Below are 22660 nucleotides of genomic sequence, written 5' to 3' on the forward strand. Positions count from 1 at the left end.
GGGGCGGGGGGGGGGGGGGGGAATGGGCCTTCCCCCTTTATAAGCACAGTTTCTGAGTAAATTCAGGGGGTAGGGGGGTGGGCTTGAACAGGAAACCCGAGTCTTGTTCTCCATTTAATCTCTCTCGCCATCTAAGTCTTTTTCAGCCCCAGCCTGCCACCCAGGTGTACCAGGCTCATGTAAGCCGCGGGCTGGCATATAACACAAGAATATGAGCTCAACTTGGTACCCAGTACACATAGAACCATCTGAAGTTGCCTCAGAGAGCAATGGTTGTATGGCATGCCAGCTAAGAACAGAGAGATGTGTTGAAGTCCACCACATAGAAGAATTTCTCTTGTGAGCCCTATTTAAAACTCAAGACTATCAGAGGTAAGAATAAAACAATTGTTTGAAGCTAAATTTATGGGCAGTTTGCTGAACAGTGATATAAATAGATAAGATTCCTCAAGTGACATATTTTTGACATGCCACTCTATCTTGTTCCTTTCCTATTTCTAATGGAATAGAAGTGAGCCTGTTTTAATGCTGCAAAGAGTGTATCATACAGACCTAAAATTCCATTCTACATACTTGGCTGAACCTTTGGTCAAGTACTATTTAGTAAATATTCACAGAATTGCCACTGACAGGTAATATTTCATAAGAGATCCTTCATTCTTATGCTGGAGGTTTGTATCGCTGGCTCACTGTAAATGAATTAGGATTTGAGGAGAATTTTGAAATGTAGAATTATACATTTTCCATTATGATTAGTTTAATTAGATGTAAAATTAAGCCAAGGAAGTATGCGCAGGCTGGAATCCAATATTTTGAAATATGATTATGTTGAAATCAAAAATTAAATTTCTCTTTTTATATTAAGCACTCTCAAGTGGCATTAATATGGCATACAAAGAGTTTTTCTATTTTATTTTACATTTGCCAAAAATGAGATAATCCCTATCTAAAATAGAAACTGCTGTCTTAAGCATTTGAGGTCTTTGTTCTCCTGGGAGTTAGAATATCATAATAAAATAATAATGCTAGTGTCTGCTGATTAAATTATCTTTTTGCTGCTAATGAGCAAATTTTATATTGTAACTTATTTTAAGAGAAATCCACCTACTTATACATATTAAAAGTTAATTACTATCAGCAGTATTGTACATCCTATTACATGAAAGATTGAAGTTTTATCTTTCCTTTGTCTGTATAGAAGGGATTTTTCAATTAACTGTTTTTTATCAATTTTCCCTGTTGCTGAAACAAGCCTGATAGAAAGATATAAAGCTAATATTTATCCAGTCACTTTGAAGTTTGCTATGTTCTCTGACAGCATTTTGAGCAATGTCCCTCAGAAGGAAGACTGAACACAATATACCAAGCCCACCGTTCTTGTTACTTCTGTACTTTGAATAGGACAATTTCAGTTTCAAAATAAGTATAGTAGCATCCTATGAGCAACCACAAAGATTAAGTTAAATCATTTAAATGAAACACAGAGCAGCCATTGGCAAAATGCTGAATAGTCGTCATCAATAGTAGTTTGAAGTCTTACTACTTACTACTACTTACACTTGATTTAAAAACCCTCTCTAATTTAGAGGAAATACAGCTGCATGAGAAGAAAACAGCATAGCACTCTGTTTGAGAGATCATTCTAGCTTTGCAAATAAACATGCTTTGGAAAAGTCTCTAAAATTATTTGATAATTCTAAAATATTTCATAGATATGATCAAATTACACTCCAGTTATAACCAGTAAATTGATATTAGCAAGATTAAGTGATTAGGTTATTTAAAACATCTAGAAATGAGAAATTACAATGAAGAAATGGCTTACTTATGGTTAGATGGCTAGTTAGGTAGATGGATGGATAGACAGACAGACAGACAGACAGACAGACAGATAGATAGATAGATAGATAGATAGATAGATGTCTATTTTTAGATAAAATATCAGATGTTAAAAATTATGACATTTGTAAATTGGAGTAATAATTCTGAAATAATCTAAGGAACTTCGTGTGTAAATCTGCAGATTTTCCAATGTTCAGTATAAGAATACAATACACATATTTCTGAGCATATTGAATATCATATATGTACATACAAAGTATATTTTAAAAATTGAGATGAGAACTATATCATTTGTGGAAGTCATCTTGCTGCTACATTGGAATGGTCATTCTCCTGAGGACCCCAATATGTCACTCAGCCTGAGTAGATCACACTCCTAACCATCTCCTACTTTCTCACAAAAGACAAAAATTAAGTCGCGGATAGAGATGATACCTTTAATTTTAATCAATTTCTAATTACATTTAGTAGAGTGAGAAAAAAAAAGAGTCCTTGCCAAATAGATAGTGTTGTATGTACACAGGCATGTACTTGCGTGCGTGCCTGCATGCGTGCGTGCGTGCGTGTGCGTGTGCGTGTGTGTGTGTGTGTGTGTGTGTGTGTGTGTGTACTGCAAGCTGAGTACTTCATTCAATGCTGACATACTACTTAAAGTAGCATGCCATTTCTTTGTGCTCTGTTATACACTATGCCATGTCCCAAATAGCTCAATAGACTAACATGTTTCTGAAGTACGCAGAGAGAGTTTCAATGTTTTTCCTTAAAACAAAAAAGCAAAAAAGAGAGAAAAAAGGTTAAGTTAGGTTTCTAAGAGGTTGTTCTCATCGGATCTGCCCATTGCAAGTCTTTACTACCCACAGATATCTCCCCACAGATTTGAAGTCTACTTAGTCTGTAATATGCTTCTTTATCTGGTAACATGAGAGAAATTTACACACTTCTGAGGATTTGCCCAACGGAAAGTTTAAGTGACATTCAGAGAAATTTCTCTGAAATACTTGGTACCCATAATTGAGGGAATTGCTCTATTTAGTTAAGGTTTCTTCTTACTTCCTTCATGACGTCAAAGATAGCTAAGAAGACCACATTTATATAAAGTTCTGTAATTACTAGGCCAAACTCTATTAACTTTAGGACATTCTTGTTGCATTGAAATATGAGTTTTTCTCTGTATTTTACTATCTTTTTATACTGAGTTTTCTGTCAAAATTGCAATTCTCTTCTTCCTATTTTTGGGGGCGGGTGTAAGGGTGAAGTCACACAAGGTAAATAATAAGGAAATTAGCAACCTACAGCTATCAATTAATCATTGATTCATGCAAATTTACTTAGTCATTTGGTTTAAAGTTTCCTAAGATTTTTTGCTTTGAAAAAGCTAATTTAGGTTGTTATGGGAAAACGTCTATTTTCTGCATTCTGGTATTTAGTTGTATCCTCATTGAAAATTTAAAATCAAAGCATTTTAAAAATGTAATTCCATTACACAGAATTGTTTTTCTCTATCTTGACAGTTACAGATCTTTGTTGGCACAACTCCAGGTTGAATTCTGTACCATCAGCTATTCAAGGACTCCATTAGAATACTAATTGCTTCCTCCAATATGTAGCCTTTGCCTGATGAAAGTTCTCTTGCTCTGAATATAATGGAGTATCACTTGGAAGTGACAACTTACTGTTCTGTTGAGGTACACATATTCAAACTAAGAACTATTCAATAAAAAATGAGGTCTTTTTTCATTAATGTTTAGCATTTCATTATAACTTCTTGGACTGTAGCTGTGTTTGAATTCATCTTTTAGATTGTATTGTCTACTCAAGAGTTTTTGTTAGTCATAGATAATCGAAACATATTTTAGCAAATGTCTTTGATAAGCCAGCCACCATCAACTACAGTGACATCCTCCCACTCTGTCAATAACCTCTATGTTATGCTTCAAATGACAATATACTACATTTGCATTCTTCTGCTGAGTTGGAGGTGTACAAGTGACAAGAGTCTACAAGGAAACCTACCACAGGTAGTTAACAATAGGCCTGCACAATAAAGAACTAGAAATAAAACTGATAAATTACTATTAAACAAGAAATATATAATGAGAAGCTTTGATTTATGGTATTCATTTCCACTTCACATAAGCAATCTATCTTAATACAGACTACAAACTGTGCATCTGTTTATTAAGTAGTACATTTCACATTCGGCTGTTCTGAAAGAGAAAGACAGGCTGGGGGTAATGTAGCACAGCATTTGTGTCTACCAGGAGGGATCCAAGACATTTAAAGAGGCAGAAAGAAGTGCAGTTTGTTATATGTTACTGACCAGAGTGCTGCTATCAACATTCACAGATTTAGCCAAAAGTGATACTTCCAGAGAACTGGAAACCTTTCCCTTCTGGTTGAGTTCTCCAAGTCCACCCATACATTGGTCTGATGGCTAAAGAATCTTGCTTTAAAAAAAAAATAAATAAAATGTAAGAGAAGACTCTAACAATGGACCTACACAATATATTCATTGTCAGTTATGCCTGCACACATGTGCATACAGACTAATAAAGAATAATAACAATTTCTTAATTTAAGAAAATCTTGCTTAAGTGAATCCAATTAATACCCCACTCCAGGTTTTTCCTGTGTGAATGAGGCTGTCACCTTATCTAGAGAGACTCCAGTTTTGTGAGAGGCCATCACATTGATCACATCCAAAGAGCATTAGCTCATTCTTATAAACATAAATATTGTTCTTTCTTGGCTAAAATCTTTTAAGTCTTTTCTATCATTGTTAGGAGTGCCATGGTTAGTGAGCAGAAAACATCCAAAAACATCTATAACAGCTGAATTTATCTGCACAGCAAATAATATATTAAAGCTATTTTATTTGATAATTATTTGTAGTTCTTTCTATACATGATAGTTATTAAAGGAAAGATCATTTTTATATTCACTAGAAATTTGGGAAAAATTAACATATTAAAAATAGACACAACAAAGTGAGACAGAAATTTGAGTGGTTTGTTCGTGGTGCTTAGAAAGAAACTCACAGTAATTTTGAATATGGGTGTTTTCAGATACTTCTGACATCATTCACTCCTCGCATAGTGTCAGTTCTGATGAGACTTCCTTGTTTTTGATAGTCTATAAACTCTAAAGATTTATAAAATTATAAGACTCCATTCTTTATGAAGAGATGTTACATTTATTCTCTCATCCCTTTGAAATCCCCTTTTTAGATCAGAATCTGAGGCTGTAGAGATGGTTCAGTTAGTTAGGTATCAGCCACACTAGTATGAGGATATGAGTCTTGAGCTGCTGTACCATATACAACTAGCAAAGTGGTTTAAATAAGCTCCAGATCAGGGAGGCTGGAGACAGGAAGATTCCTACAGTGGCTTTACCAACCAGTCTACCCAAATTGGTCATCATCAGGTTCTGTGATGTGGTCCTGTTTCAAAACATAGGTGGAAAGTAATAAAGAAGTTTTTAGCATAAATAAGGGTATATCTACCCACATACATGTAAAAATGTGAACATACAAGTACATAATACAAACACAGGGATGGTACTATTTTATTTTGTTTTATATCATCCAGAGAGTTGTCTAGTCATGTTATCATAAATAATAGATTTATCATCAGTTGTTACACATGGATATATTACATATATGTACATATACATACATTCACAGTATATGTGTATGTGTGCATTTTTGTATATGTATATTAGTTGGTAATATATACGTTGCTCTTATTTATTTTATATGTATTGGTAAATACGACACATTGGCAAAAATCAGTAAAAAGAAGGTAAAGATAAAATTATGTGTCAAATGAGAGCCTACTCATTGTCTTGTTTTAGCAGTTCATTTACAGTGATGAGATGCTGAGAGAGTTTTCGCAGGAATTACACCTAGGATACCCCATCCCAGAAGTTCTCAACAAAGGGCCATTTGCCTTCCCTGCATTTGGTGACATTAAAAATGTCTATAGACAACAAATAAGTGGTCAGAAAAGATCAGGCACTGTTCAATGAAGTCAGTACAAGAAAAAAGAAAAACCTTCTATACTCCATTCACCACACAGGGTAGCTGAAATATCAGCCAAGGAACGATTAAGGAAGTTCTGCTATTAGAACAGCTTTCTCATTGTGGGTTAGAGAGAGGAATTAGCATGTCCTGAATAGTTAGGAATGTCTGTTTCACAACCACAGCATGGCTCAGGCTCCACACACACCAACTTGCATGAGAAAATAATCCAGTGAGGAGTTTCCAGAGCACAAACCCCATCATTTTGATGCATGACGGCATGCAGTGTTTACATTTGTATTCACTTCAGCATTAGTGCTGTGAGATCTTACCACAATCTAACAAAATTTGAAGCTCAAACCAGCTTTTTATTGATTTTAACCTGCCTAATTGAATTTTGAGTTTCTATGGAATTTCTATGCTGCCAAATATAAACTAATAATGATAGAAAATATTTATGAAGATTTTCTTTAACATTTAATTTCAAATTTCTTTATTAGTATGTGAAAAGTGTAACCATCTGGACTGGAAACGGAAATAATAGCATTTCTCATTCGTAAACGACGTCAGTAATAACACTAAGTGTAAAGAGCTAAAATTCATCAAATGTTCTCCCTGTTGTTTGAGCCTAGGGACACACTGACAGGCTGACAACTCTGAGATATAAACACAAACTTTGATTGTGATTTAATAAAAAAGCCATTTCATTTTGCCTTTGACTGCAGTTCATTAATATTTTTAATTTGCACGCTGCCAAAAGCATGATGCTCTGTTTCAGGCAGAAACAAATTAAACCCTCAGGGAAGGAGCAGTGCTGTCCCAGGGGAGAAGCTTCGTTCCTCAGCTTGTCAAGCAAGGCGTACAGAACTACGAGAGTGGTTGACAGAAAAGCCAAGTAACACAACTGTAATGTGATGCTCAGCTGTTCCCAGGTACAGGGGAACGTTTCACACCCTGAGACGTCTGTTGTGCAAATAGGGATGAAGAAAGCTTCCCCTAGTCCATTCCTTAGTCCCAGAATATGCAAAATTTCTTGCATGTGGTGAGTACTTGAAACCAAGAGAATGTTTATAAAGTAGTCTATTACCAAATAGAGATTTTCAAATGTCCAGGAAATATAATTTATTGAAAGTTATTATTTTTAGTAGTGGGATCTGTGAATGCTCTATTAATACAAGGGATGGAATGATGGTGCCTATGATGAATGAGGAAGATACAAGATATTGATGAAAGCCTCATCTGTAGAATTAGCTGCTGGTGCTGTCAGCTTTTTATGCTTTGGCATCTGATCAGTGCCGTCCAAACCGTCTTTGAGGTCAAACAATTGTGGATGGCTAAAATTACCTTACTTCATACATGGGCTAGTGCTCTGACATCCACAGTTAGCTCTTTGGATACACAGAATAAAGGATAAAGTTTGTTTCTTTTATTATTGGATATTTTATTTTTCAGATTTCAAATGTTATCCCTTTTCCCTGTTCCCTCCTCCCCCGGAAATATCCTATCTCTTCCTACCTCTCCCTGCTTCTATGAAGGTGTTCTTCTACCCACCCACCTACCTTCCTGACCTGGCATTCCCCTACACTGGGGCATCGAGCCTTCACAGCACCAAAGACCTCTCCTCCCATTGATGCCCGACAAGGCCATCATCTGCTACATATGCGGCTGAAGCCATGGGTCCCTCCATGTGTACTCCTTGGTTGGTGGTTTAGACCCTGGGAGCTCTGGGGTGTCTAGTTGGTTGATATTTTTGTTCTTCCTATGGGGTTGCAAACCTCTTGAGCTCTTTTAGTCCTTTCTCTAGCTCCTCCACTGGGGACCACATGCTCAGCCCAATGGTTGGCTGGGAGCATCTAACTGTATTTGTCAGGCTCTGGCAGAGCCTCTCAGTAATGAGCTATATCAGGCTCCTGTCAGCAAGCACTTCTTGGCATAAAAAAGAGTGTCTGGGTTTGATGACTGTATATGGAATGGATTCCTGGGTGGGTCAGTTTCTGGATGCCCCTTCCTTTGTTTTTAATCAGATAAATTTAGTTTTTTATTAATATTCTTTGTCTATCACAGACTAATCTTTAAGGTATGTTAATTTCTTATATTTTGCTTCAACAGGACCAAAAATATGTATAGAAGGCTAAAGCAATAATAGTGAAATAAGGTGTTAATCATTCTGACTTGTCAGAAAAATAAGATTAAATCTAGGAAGAAAACTACTCATCCTTTCTTAATTCTAGTATGTGGTTATGAATGCCATCAAAATACGCTAACTGTAACTGATCATTTTTAGTTATGGGAGGGAAGAGAATTATTAGAATCTAGAAAAAAATAGATAATATCAAATTCAGAATATAACATTCAAATCTTAGGTTCATAATAATCAGGCCTTAAGAGGCTTATTTATAATATTTCACAAATAAAGATCCATACCAAGCTGGCATTTGAAATGTTGGTAGATTTTCAAAACCTAAATGCAGAGCCTCCTAAATTACAATGGAAAAGAATATCATAGTATCCAGTTCATACATGAGCCTTTCATAATAGGGCAGACACGATATAAGAACAGGCCATTATGGAACACATCTTCAGCAAGATTTCAAGAGCTTCAGTTAATTGGCCCAACTTTATAAAGTGAGGCTTAGGTAGGGTTCAGTGCCTTCCCTACAGCATTTCTGTCTCTAGACCCATATCCATGGCAACCTAAGCACTGAGATATCTGGAAGCAGTTTTCAAGAAGGTAGATCATCCTGCCTACTTCTGGCAACCAATAAGTTAAGTCCACCTTCAAAACAGCCTTAGGCCTACAGCAGTTTGTGCTGATATATAATAGGTATCACGGCTCAAATGTATCTCGAAGCTGTATGAACAGAGAGTGCAGATGAGTATACACAAGTGAGGAATCCAGAATGTCCCCTGAAGAATCCTCTTGGAGGCTAAGCCATGGAGAAACCATATTTGTATTCTTTCTGTCTCTGTTTTTGAGTTGTTTGGAGGACTGATGCCAGTACTTCACACATGCTTATCAGTCTGTCTTGAGCCACATCTCCTGTCCATTATCACTACTGACTGATGCTGTTTTTGCCACACAGCTAAAATCAGACTTGTCCCATAGCCACTTGTCAGTTTAAGAAGAAAGTCACACATTAGTAGATTTTTGCATAACGGCAGAATCAAGGTCTCTGCCACAACATTGCAAATTAAATGATAAGGTGAAGCTAGGCTTAAACTTTTCAAGGATTGGCTGAATTCTGCTCATAGTTCATAAGTCTGAGAAGAGATGAAAAGATTTTTAGAAGTGTTATTAGAATAGAATGTATTTTGACATGTGAATATAAATGGACATTATAATTACAAAAGGGATACCAGATTATTAGTACAAATCAGAGAGTAAAATATTGATTATCCAGTAATGTAATTGAGATGATTTGTTAGGTTCCCACCAATAAAATGAAACTATGTTTCTTTGTCATTCCTTGAAGCAAAATTGATTAATCTGAAAAATATGAAACTAAAAGCTCACTCTAAAAATCACAAGAGGAGGGAATAGGACAGGATGATGAGGAAGCAAAATATGATCAAAGTACATTGCATATATATACATATTTGTATTTATGCATATATAATTATAAAATAGTGAATAACACTTGAAGACTAAAGGTCAACAATGTTATCTTAGAATACTAAAATGCATAACACCATTTTAAACAGAGCATGAAAATCAGACACTATAAATAAAATAGGTAACAAATCTAACCACATGAAAAATTATCAGTGGCAAAATATAAATTTGAGAAACAAGGAAAAACCCCAGAATTATCTTATATGTACAGAGTTGAGTTATAATACATCATACAAATGAATATGAAATTTTTAACATTCCACTGAAGAGCCAATAACAAGAATGCTAATTATATCTGCACATAAACAGGGTCCACATCTCAGAATTGCAGCTTCCTCCTCTATGGTTTTTCTCTCAAAATCTAATAAAATGGTTTTAATCATCCTGATTAGTTAATTTTATACATCTTCTATCTACCAGGCCTATAACTCACAAGGGGAACCTGATACTCAGAAATTATATAATGATAATTAAAAAGTGTTAATGGGACTTGGAACAGGGATGAAAGATTAGGATTGTTTACAATATATTGTGATTTCTTTTTATTGATTGTCTCTTCATTGGCCATTATGGTTTTCATCTTTATTTTTGGAAGCTATTAAAAGAAAGAAGAGTAACAGAAAAACCAATTCACTTAATGTAACACTTAGCTATGAATCAGAAAAGAAATTAATAAGCCTAATATCTGTAGTCCCTTCATAAGATCTATGTGGCTTTGGGAAAACTGTTTCACATTTCTGAGCATGTTACCTGCAATGATTTGTGATACTGCAATTCATTATTGTTGTCCTTACTGTATAGAGGCCAATTTGAAGAGTGGTGGGACATTTTATATCACAACATCTTCAGGATTGAACACCAGCATATAGTGACCTCTCTGAAAAGATTTGATGAATTCTGTTGATTATCTGATATTTTAAATCAGCAAGGACTTATTGCTAATAACTGTGTGTACCTCTGTCCTGTAAATTGAAACATTGCTTTTTGAAGGGACTAAGAAGGCCTTTTAGTAAAACCAAATCAGCAAGGTCAGGAAACTCAGGAAAGAAACAAGGTTACAAAGTCTCTCCAAGATTAACATTTCCTGTAACTAAAGGCAGCAAAGTGGAAATTCTACAGGGGCATGGACCTTCTCTGGCAAGTTGCATACAATTTGGAAATAGAGTTTCAAGAATGCAGGTTTTAAGAGTACTCTCCCATTCTGGATTGAGATCCTCAGTGGTACATTTGTTGAAATCATCTGTGATCCTGTAAGCATGCCCTCGTTTATATATGTGTAAGCAATCCTAAACTCTGGTTCACTGAGTTAAAATTCAGTAGAACTGTCTCATTTTCTGTTGTCAGTGTCCAATCTAGGATGCTTAAATGTTTCCATTTCTTCATTTCCTCAAAAAGTAATATTGCTACTTCTTTATTATCCAATAATATTAATGCTTAGCAGTTAATTTAATGCTATGATTGTAAGTGAGGTATGAACAAAAGAGAAAAATGTACTGTTCAAATTTAAAAGGGAAAACTGGATAGTTTTTCCTGATTCCTAGAATCACAAGAAAATCAGATGTAACTAAAGGGGAATATATAATAAATAAATCTGTGCAAATCCTTAACATCAAGAATAAGCTATAGGATAAACCTCCCACACCATATGTACCCACTCCATGCAGCCAGAACCATTACTGGTTTCTCCATTGTCTAGTCAGAAATATCCTTTTACTACCCTTTACAAACTTTCTGCGGTGGTTTGAGTATCTTCGGTCCAGGATGTGGCACTATTTGGAGTTATGGCATTGTTGGAGTAGGTGTGGTCTTGTTGGAGAAAGTATGTCACTGTAGGCATGGGCTTTTAGAGCATCCTCCTATCTCCTGGGAGGTCAGTCTTCTGTTTGCTTTCTTAACAAAAGGTTGAACTCTCTGCTCCTCCTGCTCCATATCTGCCTGGGCACTGCTATGATCCCACCTTGATAATAATGGAGTGAACCTCTGAAACTGAAAGCTACCTCCAATTAAATGTTGTTTTTGTAAAAAGTTTCCTTGATCATGGTTTCTGTTCACAGCAGTAAAAACCTAAGCCAAAAGTTAGTACCAGGAGTAGGGTATTGCTGTGATAGACCTGAAGAATGTGAATTTGGGGAATTTGGATTTGGAAAGCCATGAAATACTTTAAGTGGGGTTTATTGGGCAATCTTAGTAGGGATATGGAAAACTGTGGAGCTGAAGTTGATTTAAACTATGTTAGTTTGCTGGCCCAAGATGATTCAATGGACTGTTTGTATGATATTTAGCGAAGAACATGGCTGCCTTTTGTCATTGTTCGAAGAGTCTACCTGAGGCTAGGTGAAAAGATTTAGATTAATTGCTTTGGCAAAGGAAGTCTCAAAACAGCCTGGTATAAATTTTGTTATGTGGTTAATAAGTTCATTTTTACAAAAAGCATTTTAATGAAAAGGAGCAATGTGAGAAATGAAAAGTATAAAATGTATGGTTCAAGTAATAAAGGTGCACTAGGAAGTGAAATGGAGCTGAATCCTATATTCAAAAAGAAAAACAGAATAAGGGTGCAGTAACACTAGGACAAGATCCTACTAGACTAAAGTTAGGACCAGGCAAGGTGGTATACATCTTTAATCCCAGGAGACAAAGCTAAACTGATCACCAAATACAAGGCCAACAGAGCAAGGTTCTAAGTAAAAAACAAAACAAAACAAAACAAAAAACCAAAAAACCAAAAACCAAAACCCAAAAAACCCTTAAGTACAGGCATAGTGGAAGACACCTTTAGTCCCAGCATTCAAGAGACAGAACAGCTCTCAACTTCATATGAAAAACAAAAAACCAAAACCAAAACCAAAACAATAACAACAACAACAAAAACAAGATAGAGAAAATAGTTCTCAACAGTAAAAGAACGCCTGAGGAAATTACCATTCCTGACTGCAAACTGTGCTACAAAACAATAATGATAAAATCCAGATTGTATTAGTACAGAGACAGACAGTTTGATCAATGGAATAGAATTGAAGATCAAGAAATAAACCCATACACTTATAGATACTTGATAATTGACAAAAAAGCCAAAACTATACAGTGGATAAAGAAAGCATCTTCGACAAATGGTGCTGGTCTAACTGGCACAATGGATGTAGAAGAGTGAATATAGATCCATATTTACCACCTTGCACAAAGCTCAAGTCCAAGTGGGTCAAAGAACTCAACATAAAACCAGATACACTGAATCTAATAGAAGAGAAAGTGGCAAAGACTCGAATGCATTGGCACAGGAGAAAGTTTCCTTAACAGATCGTCAGTGGCCCAGGCTCTAAGATTAACAATTGACAAATGGAACCTCATAAAACTGAGAAAACTTCTGTAAGGCAAAGGACACTGTCAATTGGACAAAACAGCAGCTTACATATTGGGAAAATATTTTCACTAACCCTACATCTAATAGAGAGCTAATATCCAAAATATACAAAGAAATCAAGAAGTTAGATTTCAGAAAACCATATAAGCCAACTTGAAAATGTGGTACAGAGCTAAATAGAGAATTCTCAACAGAAGAATTTCAAATGGCCAAGAAGGACTTAAAGAAATGAAGAAAATATCTAATGAAAAAAGAAAATGAATAAAGTAAAAGCCATGGCCCTTCCAAGAAAAAATAAATGCTCAACAGCCTTAATCACTAGAGAAATACAAATCAAATGACCTTGAGATTCTACCTTTTACCAATCAGAATGGCTAAGGTCAAAAACTCAAGGGACAGCACATGCTGGTGAGGATTTGGAGAAAGAAGAACACTCCTCTATTGCTGGTGGGATTGGAAACTGGCACACCCACCCAAGACATCAATCTGGAATTCCTCAGAAAATTGAAAATAGTTCTACCTGAAGATCCAGCTATACCACCCCTGGGAATATACCCCAAAGATATTCCACAGTACCGTCAGGACTCATACTCCATGATGTTCATAGCAGCCTTATTTATAATAGCCAGATGCTGGAAACAAGCCATATGTCCCTCAACCGAAAAATGGTTACAGAAAATGTGGTTCATTTACACAATAAAATACTATTCAGCTATTAAAAATGAGGACATCATGAATTTTGCACACAAGTAGATGAGATTAGAGACTCTCATCCCGAGTGAGGTATCTCAGACCCAAAAGGACATCCATTTTATGCACTCACTGTTAAGTGGATATTAGTAAAAAAAATTCAGAATAGCCATGATACAACTCAGAATATATGAAGTCTAGGACGAAGAAAGTCCCAAGTGTGTAGACTTCAGTTATTCTTAGAGGGGGGACCAAAATCATCATGGGAGGCAGAGGCAGGGAGGGACCTGAAAGGATGATGGAGGGGAAAGGGAAAAGCAGAATCAGCATCAAATATGAGGGGAGAGAGAAGAGAAGCCCAAAGGGCCAAGAGAATGAATGGAAATATACAACATTGTGGGTAGGAGGGGCAGGAGAACCTCAAGAAAGGCCCAGAGACCAGGGATGTAACAGGCTCCAAAGATCCAACTGTGGGGAGATGAAAACTGAAGAGAAACCACCTGTAATAGATATGCATGGCTCCCCATGAATATAGTTGAGGCCTGGGGCCACCAACCCATTGTCAAAACTTTTGACTCATAATTTTTCCTAACTAAAGGAAATGCAGGGACAGAATTGAAGCAGAGTCTGAAGGAAAGGCCATTTATCCACTGACCAGCCCAACTTTGGATCAATCCCATGGTTGGTCACCAAGCCCTGACAGTATTGCTGATGCCACATTGTGCTTGCAGACAGGAGCTTAGCCTGGCTCCCTTCTGAGGGCCTCTACTAGCAGCTGACTGAGACAGATTCAGATACTTATAGCCATCCGTTGTACTAATATCAGGCATAACTATGGAAGAGTTAGGGGGAGGACTGAAGGAACAGAAGGGGATTGCAACTCCATAGGAAAAACAACATCAACTAACCTGGACCTCTCAGAGCTCCCAGAGATTTAGCCACTAACCAAACAGTATATGTGAGCTGATCTGTGGCTCCCAGCACATATGTCGCTGAGGTCTGCTTTATATGACCTCAGTGGGAGAAGTTGTGCTTAATCCAGTAGATACTTGATGCCCTAGTGAAGAGGGAGGCTGGCAGGGGGAAGGCGAGGGGAGAGCACTCTCAGAAGCAAAGGGAAGGGGAGAATGAAGAACTCGGGGAGCAGGGTCCAAAAAGTAGGGCAACATTTGGAACATAAATCAATAAAATCATTTAATAAATAAAAAGGGAAAGAAGTTGTTTGCCCTTTTCTATCACACAGGGGAAAAGGAGAGAAGGAAATGCCTGTAAAGGATAATGAAACAATTCTTTAGATCTTTTCAGAGTAAGTACAAGCAAAAAAGGAAGAAGTTGTGTTATCCTTTCTTACTCTTAAGAAAAACACAATTAAACATTTTAGTTTGTTACAAGATATTGCATGGATGGATGTTGTACCAAAAGAAAAAATAGTTGAGTCGGGCATGGTGGCGCACGCCTTTAGTCCCAGCACTCGGGAGGGAGAGGCAGGGGGATTTCTGAGTTTGAGGCCAGCCTGGTCTACAAAGTGAGTGCCAGGACAGGCAGGGCTACACAGAGAAACCCTGTCTCAAAAAACCAAAAACAAAAAAAAAAGTTGAAAAAAGATTTAACATTATTACAAGTAAAAGGACCCAGATATAGCTGTCTCTTGTGAGACTAGACTGGGGCCTAGGAAACACATAAGTAGATGCTCACAGTCAGCTATTAGATGGAGCACAGGGCCCCCAATGGAGGAGCTAGAGAAAGTATCCAAGGAGCTAAAGAGATCTGCAACCCTGTATGTGCAACAACATTATGAACTAACCAGGACCCCGGAACTCTTGAGTCTAGAGTATCAAAAGATGGCCTAGTCGGCCATCACTGGAAAGAGAGGCCCATTGGACACGCAAACTTTATATGCCCCAGTACAGTGGAATGCCAGGGCCAAAAAATGGGAATGGGTGGGTAGGGAAGTGGGGGGGAGGGTATGGGGAACTTTTGGGATAGCATTCTAAATGTAATTGAGGAAAATATGTAATAATGAAAAATATTAAAAAAAAGTACCTCAGTTCTTACATAAAAAATGTCAGAGATAATTCCATTTCCTAAATACCAAAATAGGAAAGGGACTAGATTTTTCTTCTTAAAAGTATATCTAACATTGAAAATAATTTATGCATGTGTGCATATTTTACAGACGATATTCTGAGACCTATAGATATTAAAATGTTTGCTGAAAATTATAGAAACTAGTTAGTATACTTGACCACAACTAAATCTCAAGGTTTATTAGGGTGTTCCTATAGCTTCTCTGCATCTTTTTTTAATGCACACACAAATAGGAAATCACTTTGTGATTTACATTCTTAATTCATTAAAGGCATGAAATCCTGAATCAGAACACACTTTGTGAAGTTTGGAAATGAACTGGGTATACGTAGAGTAACCATGTTTTTCTTAGAAATAAAATCTGTCACAATGTGTTAAATGTTGAACTGAACCTTCCTACATAAATTATTACCTTATAAACCATTCCTACTGAGAAACTATAGCTTTATTTGCTGCACTGTAATTGTGGAGAACCACAAGCACATAGGAGGCTGCAAGGGAAGATTAAGAAATAGTTTCAAAAGTGATATCTAAAATTTTACTCATCTCATTTTAAAGTTGTAAAATGTATTCTCTGGACCCTATAAATGGGAGTTAAGGTAAAATAATGATAGCATAAATTAAATTCCCAAAACATATGCTCTTAAATAAGGCAAACACAGAATAAGGACAGGGATCATTATATGGATAAATTATGATAAAACATAATATTCATTCTCAATAGCAATCAATCAGAAGAAGTTCAGTATACAATAAACTTGAATTATGTCACTTTACTCTCAAGTGGTACATGTTAGCCCACTAGAGACCTGATTTCTCTTTCCAATTATCACAACAGACTTTTTTTTAAAAAAAAAATATCTCGTATATAGTGGGTAGAAAGGGAGGTAGAAAGCATCATCAAATACAGTGATGTTACCAGGAAAATGGAGAGTGCGATTTCATCATTGTGTGTACCAGTCTGACATAAGGATTGTAGAATGATGTCATGCTTTACAGTATTCCCTTGAGGAATAATGAAATTAATTTACTGAGGTAGCATGTGTTCTTGTTACATCCTCAGTTATTTGATGCCAAGTCATTATTGCGCTCTGTGTTTGCAGTGAACATTAATAAAATTGCTACTAAAATGATGCTACTGAATCATTTTAAGGCACTAGGATACTGAACGACATCAGAAGCCAGACTGATAAAAACAAAATCTGATTCTCTATGTAAACCTTTGAAATGTACATACAAGATTTAAACAAATAATTCAGAAGTATTTGTATTGTTAATATTGATAATTATTCACCTACATGTTGGTAGATAGAATAAAATATACCTGGATTATTTTTACTTGTGAAAATGAGCTGTTTGAAAAGATTTTTTAACAGAATAATATTTTTGCAAATTTTTTACTGCAATCACCAATATTTAAATATTGGTGCATTTTATTGAAAAGATAATTCATTTGAAATGGCAAGATTAAAAATGATCTTATATCCTATAATTGTAACTATTTGATAAGCCTGTAAGTGCAGGAGATATTCTTTTCTAAGATTCTTTGAGAAAAGAATGCACATTCCAGAGAATTTTGCATAGGTGTGTCAGAAGCTCAATAAGGGACAATATAATAACTACATCTCTATCAAAGAATAAACTCCCCTTTGACTTTTTGGAACCAGGTATGAGAAAGCCCCCACTGTGGCTCATAGATAGTGTTCATGGCTATCCCACAAACCATATATCATATATCATACAACACCAAGAATCATTGCAGTAGATGAATTATTGTTTTAGAGATTTCTTAGAAATCTTAATCATCCTCACTGCACATCATAGATTCTCAGGTTCACATAATGGTAAAATTAAAATCCTTCAGTGTCTTCCAACTCTAGATGCCAGTCCAAATTTCCCAGCTATTAATGAGATCTCAGTAACAAGGTATGAGGGTGAAGTGACATTCTCACCCAGCTGTAGAGAGCCATAAGTATGACAATGTTAAACCTTCCATCAGCCATGTCCAACCTCCAGCCACCTGTGGCTGATGATATCTATGAATGAAGCACCACAGAAAACTACAAATTTCCTCAGTCCAGAAGACATTGTTCTCAAATATGAGCTTTATGGAACAGCATGTTTATTGACCTCATACACTGTATAGTTCCCTGAAAGCTCATCCCAATTACTGTTTGCCATTATTTAGTAAGACCTCCAGAAATATGCTGTAATATTCTCTGAGCTCTATCATTAATGATTTAAGTCATCTGTATGTCTTATTGAAAAACACACTTTATTTGAGAGCATAGGATAATATGAGCAAGGGATTTAACTAACTGGGTTGCATTCTCAACATTGCAAAACTTTAAATATAATTCAAATTAAAGTAAGAAAAACAATCCAAAATGAAGATGATGGTCTTGGAACCTTCTCAAGATCAGGAGGAAGAGGTTTGCAGTAATATAAAGTACAAATTGCAGAGTTTTTCTAGTATGTGAGGACATGAGAGCTTTTAGACAATGGTCCAGTGCAGAAAGGAGTGAAGGAAGAGTGTGTAGAACTCACGATAAGGGGTGAACAAACAGAGAGGTTTGAGAGTAACAAAGAAAAGTTTTGTTTCTGGTTTTGTGAACACTTGGAAAATATTGGCATGATGTAGTACAAAATGCAAGCAATTACACAAGAGATTCGAAGTTCAATTAATGACAGATCCCCCTCTTCAGTGGTATAGGAACCATGTGGGGGGTAACATCAACAGACTTGTTAGAATTTCTGTGCTCTAGTAAAAAAAATATAGTATTCTAGATTAGATATTAAAATTAAAAATGTAGTTACTTTCACTTTTCACCAAATAAATACTTTTATAATTTTATTCAAATATTGACATCCATTCAAAAGCACCTTGGATCAGCACCATCTATAGCCTCCTGAAAAGCGAAGATGCTGACATGGAGCAATGCTTGCCCTGTGCCAAGAAGGAGAATGTACATGCTACTGTCTTGCCTAAATGGGATGGGCTGCCTTGAGGAGCATTTTAGATTCTGCCCTGAAGGTAAATTAGGTTAACAGAAAGTGGAAACTCTCCATGGAAGAGTTTTCTTGGGGGGATGACATCTCACTCAGCCTGAACCCCTGATTCAGTGGTTCCGATCATCAGAAGGGAATGAGCACTCGAGAGGTAGCTGTTAATGTCCTCTGCCTGCTGCAGAGATGTTAATGATTGACAGGAAATGCTTTATGAGGCATAATTTGTTGTGCCCCTTCCTTAGCAATAAATTTAAATCTTTCAATTCCAGGTAATTGTATACAATTATTTTTTGATCTCCAGTCCTATGTATGAAGGAGAAAGGTTATGTTTAACTAATTAGCTGTTGTAGAAATGACACTCTTTGGACATGTTGGTGGCATTTAAATTAGTATGGCTCTTAAAAACAGTACAGAAAGATTTCTACTATAAAAAGCAAAGAGCTAAACACAGAAGAGGTGATGTCTTCTCAGGTCATCTGAACAAACAAGGTAAGTGTTGAGTGCAGTGAGCTGAACAATGTGCTGAAAACACAAACCTAGAAAACCTGGTTCTTTCTAACTCAGGAAGTGACTGTTAGCTTGGCTTTAACATGAACTGTTACTTTATGACATTCAAAAGTAAAGAACTCTAAGTATTACTACCAAAAGACTGTTTATTTTTAAACAAGAAAACTGGCCACTTTTGATTAGCTAGGCCCTGTCCATGTTTCTTAGCTCACTCAGCTTCACCTTGGTGAAAGACTAATGCTGAATTTTATCTTTAAATAGTATCATGAATTTTCTTTAGCCGTTTGGTTGAGGGAACGAAGCTGATTTCTCTGAGCCCTCCCCCAATACGTAGTGCCCCCGAAAAATTTGGTGAGGCTCAATATAAAATTATTTTAAAACAAAAACAGAATTCTAAAACTGTGTCTCAGGTAGCAGGTTTCTGTATCTGAGAGTCACTGTAATACTGTAGTGACCATCCATCTATGTCATGCTGATAAGAGTCACGGAGCTGTACAATTCTGATAAGGGGAAAAAACAAGCAAAAAAACAAAACAAAACAAAAAAACAAATAAATAAACAAAGCAAAAATACTAACTAACAAACAAACAAACATCCATAGCTTAAAAGACAAGTTTTGGTTCTAGCTCCTAAATTTGGCTCTAGAAATGGGATTCTCCATAGTAGCTATCTTGATATCTTCTAGTGGCTGTGCCATCTCTAACTTATATATTCCTACAAGCTCCACTGCAGTTGAAGATACTAGACTATTGTGTCCTCTGTTTGCCTATAAATGACTAGCTTCATATCCAGTTCCATTTTTGCTTGGCCACATGTAGTCCTGTCACCCTCCTACCTGCAAGGTGGTGTGCAAATGTAGGCTTTTAATCTCAGCCAAGGAAGGAGATGGGCTGATGTAATCCTCACTATTCATTAAAGGAAATTTATTGGCTCGGCCCATACATTCAAAAAAGAAAGGATTTGTACAGACGTCTTCTCAATCTCTCAATATATCATTATGATTGGCAGTAATCTGCTAGCTCAGCAAGGGATTCCATAAAAGGTCCAATGCAAGTGCTTTTGATTTTCATAGATAACAATTAAAAATAGTAACAATTGCGGCTTCAGAGATGGCTTAGTGGTAGCTGGATTCAACTTCCAGTACCCACATGGCTGCTCATGGTTTGGACCTTCAGTTCTTGGGGATCTGATGCCCTAATATGTCATATGCAGCCACCAGATACTTCTGCAGACATACATGTGTGCAAAATATCCAGTTGTTTAATAACTTAAATTTAAAATATTAATAATAAATAAAATAATATAATTGTGCAGAAGACATAAAAGAGCATAAAGTCTGGGTCATTTCTAGTTCAATTTAAATATTTCTGAGTCCCTGTCTGAATATTTGCACAAATAGTTACTCAGTAGAGTTTGAGAACCTGAACACATACAAATATAACTATTTCCTTTGTTCTAAACTTATAATCTGTGTTCACAGAATGGCAAGCTGTGTCCTGACCCAGGTCTCAAGATAACAATGAAGATAATTTTAGTAAGTAGGTGTTTGTTTAAAATATACAAAGCATCCTCACATATGTATTTACTAATTCAAACCTATGAGGTAGGCCTTGTGAGTTCATTTCTGCTAATCTGAGCATACAACATAAAAGATTGGAAAAGACAATGCAACTTACTACCAAGCCTTTATTTTATCATATTCTGGAAGTCCTGGGATTTGATCCCAGGGTTCATAATAGAGAAGTGCCTAAGGGCTAAAGCTACAACAGCTGAATAGTTAAGTTTTTTAGGAAAGAATTCTCTAAAACATCAAGACATTTTTGTTTTCTTTAGAAACAAAATCTTATTTTAAACTTTTTAGATGGAGACAATACTCGATTCTTGGAAAAAGCAATGGTACAATTGAATAATTCATATGATTTGAAGGAAATTTCATGACTAATGCTAACCATATGAATGTGGCTTGAAATTTGCTCGCAATACAATGACAAAGACAATGAAAAATCAGAATGGCTAAACTTACATAAAATTTACATATAAAACTGAGAGCACAAAAAAGAAAAAGAAGTTTATATTAATTACCACAATTTGATGGTAAAAGGATTATGTTGCCATGGATTTTAATTGACTTATTAGGACTTTATATGAATATAAAGCATATGCAAGCATGTTTCAAAAATTGGGATTGTTGTGGGAATGTTGTTTGGATTTAAAACAAGTTGCCCTAATATCTAAGCATGGTAAAAGCCCAGAAGGTGAAATTTCCTTTTACCCAACCAAGTTCTGGGTTTCTTTTGACTCGGATTTCAAAGTTACTTCTGGGGAATTCTTACATTGGATTTGCTAAGAACTCAGTGGAAAGATGTCTTCTTAGTCTTTGCAATTGGAGCATAAGATTGAGTCTCATGCATCTTGATCCATCGACTCTGTGACTAAAGCAAATAAAAAACAAATTCCACCTTCCCCTGTCATTAAAAGAGTGCAAAATACACTGTCAAAATTAAAATAGAGGGGAGTGTTTCTCAAGCACTCCGCATTCCCTGTGAATTTTTAAAAATTTAAAACCAACTGTACACCACTGTGCATGTTATTATTTTGACCTCTTTAAAAGTTCAGGCTTCAGGTGTAGAAAATAAAATTGATGAATTGGAACAAATCGCTGTGGCTACCCACAAAGACACAAAAATCAGTGAATCATAAGCTTTAAGTACCTTCCCTTACATAAATGAATATTGAAAGGAATTTTTATTGCTAATGGTTGGTCCCAGAGCACCTATTATTTTTTAGATTGAGAACTCTAGTAACTGATCAGAGTTTATTTTAATGTATCTAATTTGTATTATTAGTTTGCATATTGTTATTTGTATCTTAGAACTGCTGTGGTTTGCATTTTATAGGTAATGCTATCCATCTTGCCTAACTTCATGTTGCTGTTTGCTTTGCCAGTCATTTCTGAACTTCATCAAGCTTTATGCAAATTAAAATTCAAAGTTGATCTCTAAAATAAAGCAAAAGTTGTAAATAAGCTAGTTGATTTGTAAAATGATTTTTGAGAACTGCTTAGGATACAGCATTGTTTTCAATGTGTCTTGTTTAGCAAACAAAGCATTAGGGTTCACGTCTCAACTTTGTGAATTTGCTGGATAAGAACTATGCATAAAACACAAACACTCCAGAAGCAGTGATAATTTGACTAGATAAAATGCTGAACTTTTTGATGCTAAAAATAAAAGTAATTATCAGAAAGGGAATTGAACTACAATAATTAATGCTATCAAGTCATACAGGAGAAATGGAACTTGAATTTTCCTTTAATAATAAGTAGGTTTGAGTATATGTATAGATATGGGAGATAGTTCTGCACATAGAAGTAGAATACCGCAGTTAGTGAAGATAGAATCATGTGACCAGCATTCAAGGTTTAGTGAAGGATGATTGCTTCTAGATCGGTGAAGTAATACTTTATATTAAACACTACACTGGTGGAGAAATCCTATAGGGCCTATGGTTAGAAAGCATGTGAATTAGAGCT

General features: G+C 36.0%; 1 protein-coding gene and 1 long non-coding RNA gene across 6 annotated transcripts in view; one reads left to right on the forward strand and one right to left on the reverse strand.

Annotated features, from left to right (window-relative positions):
- The window catches only part of Ptprd (protein tyrosine phosphatase, receptor type, D), a 2270506-nt gene that overhangs the window by 1369565 nt on the left and 878281 nt on the right, over nt 1-22660 (reverse strand). The gene's annotated exons all lie outside the window — the stretch shown is intronic.
- On the forward strand, nt 31-3806 carry Gm38646. The gene is made up of 2 exons (XR_881373.3): nt 31-372; nt 3354-3806. It is a non-coding gene; the product is annotated as a predicted gene, 38646 (long non-coding RNA).

The sequence above is a fragment of the Mus musculus genome, chromosome 4 (genome assembly GCF_000001635.26).
Source record: "Mus musculus strain C57BL/6J chromosome 4, GRCm38.p6 C57BL/6J".
Taxonomy (NCBI): domain Eukaryota; kingdom Metazoa; phylum Chordata; class Mammalia; order Rodentia; family Muridae; genus Mus; species Mus musculus.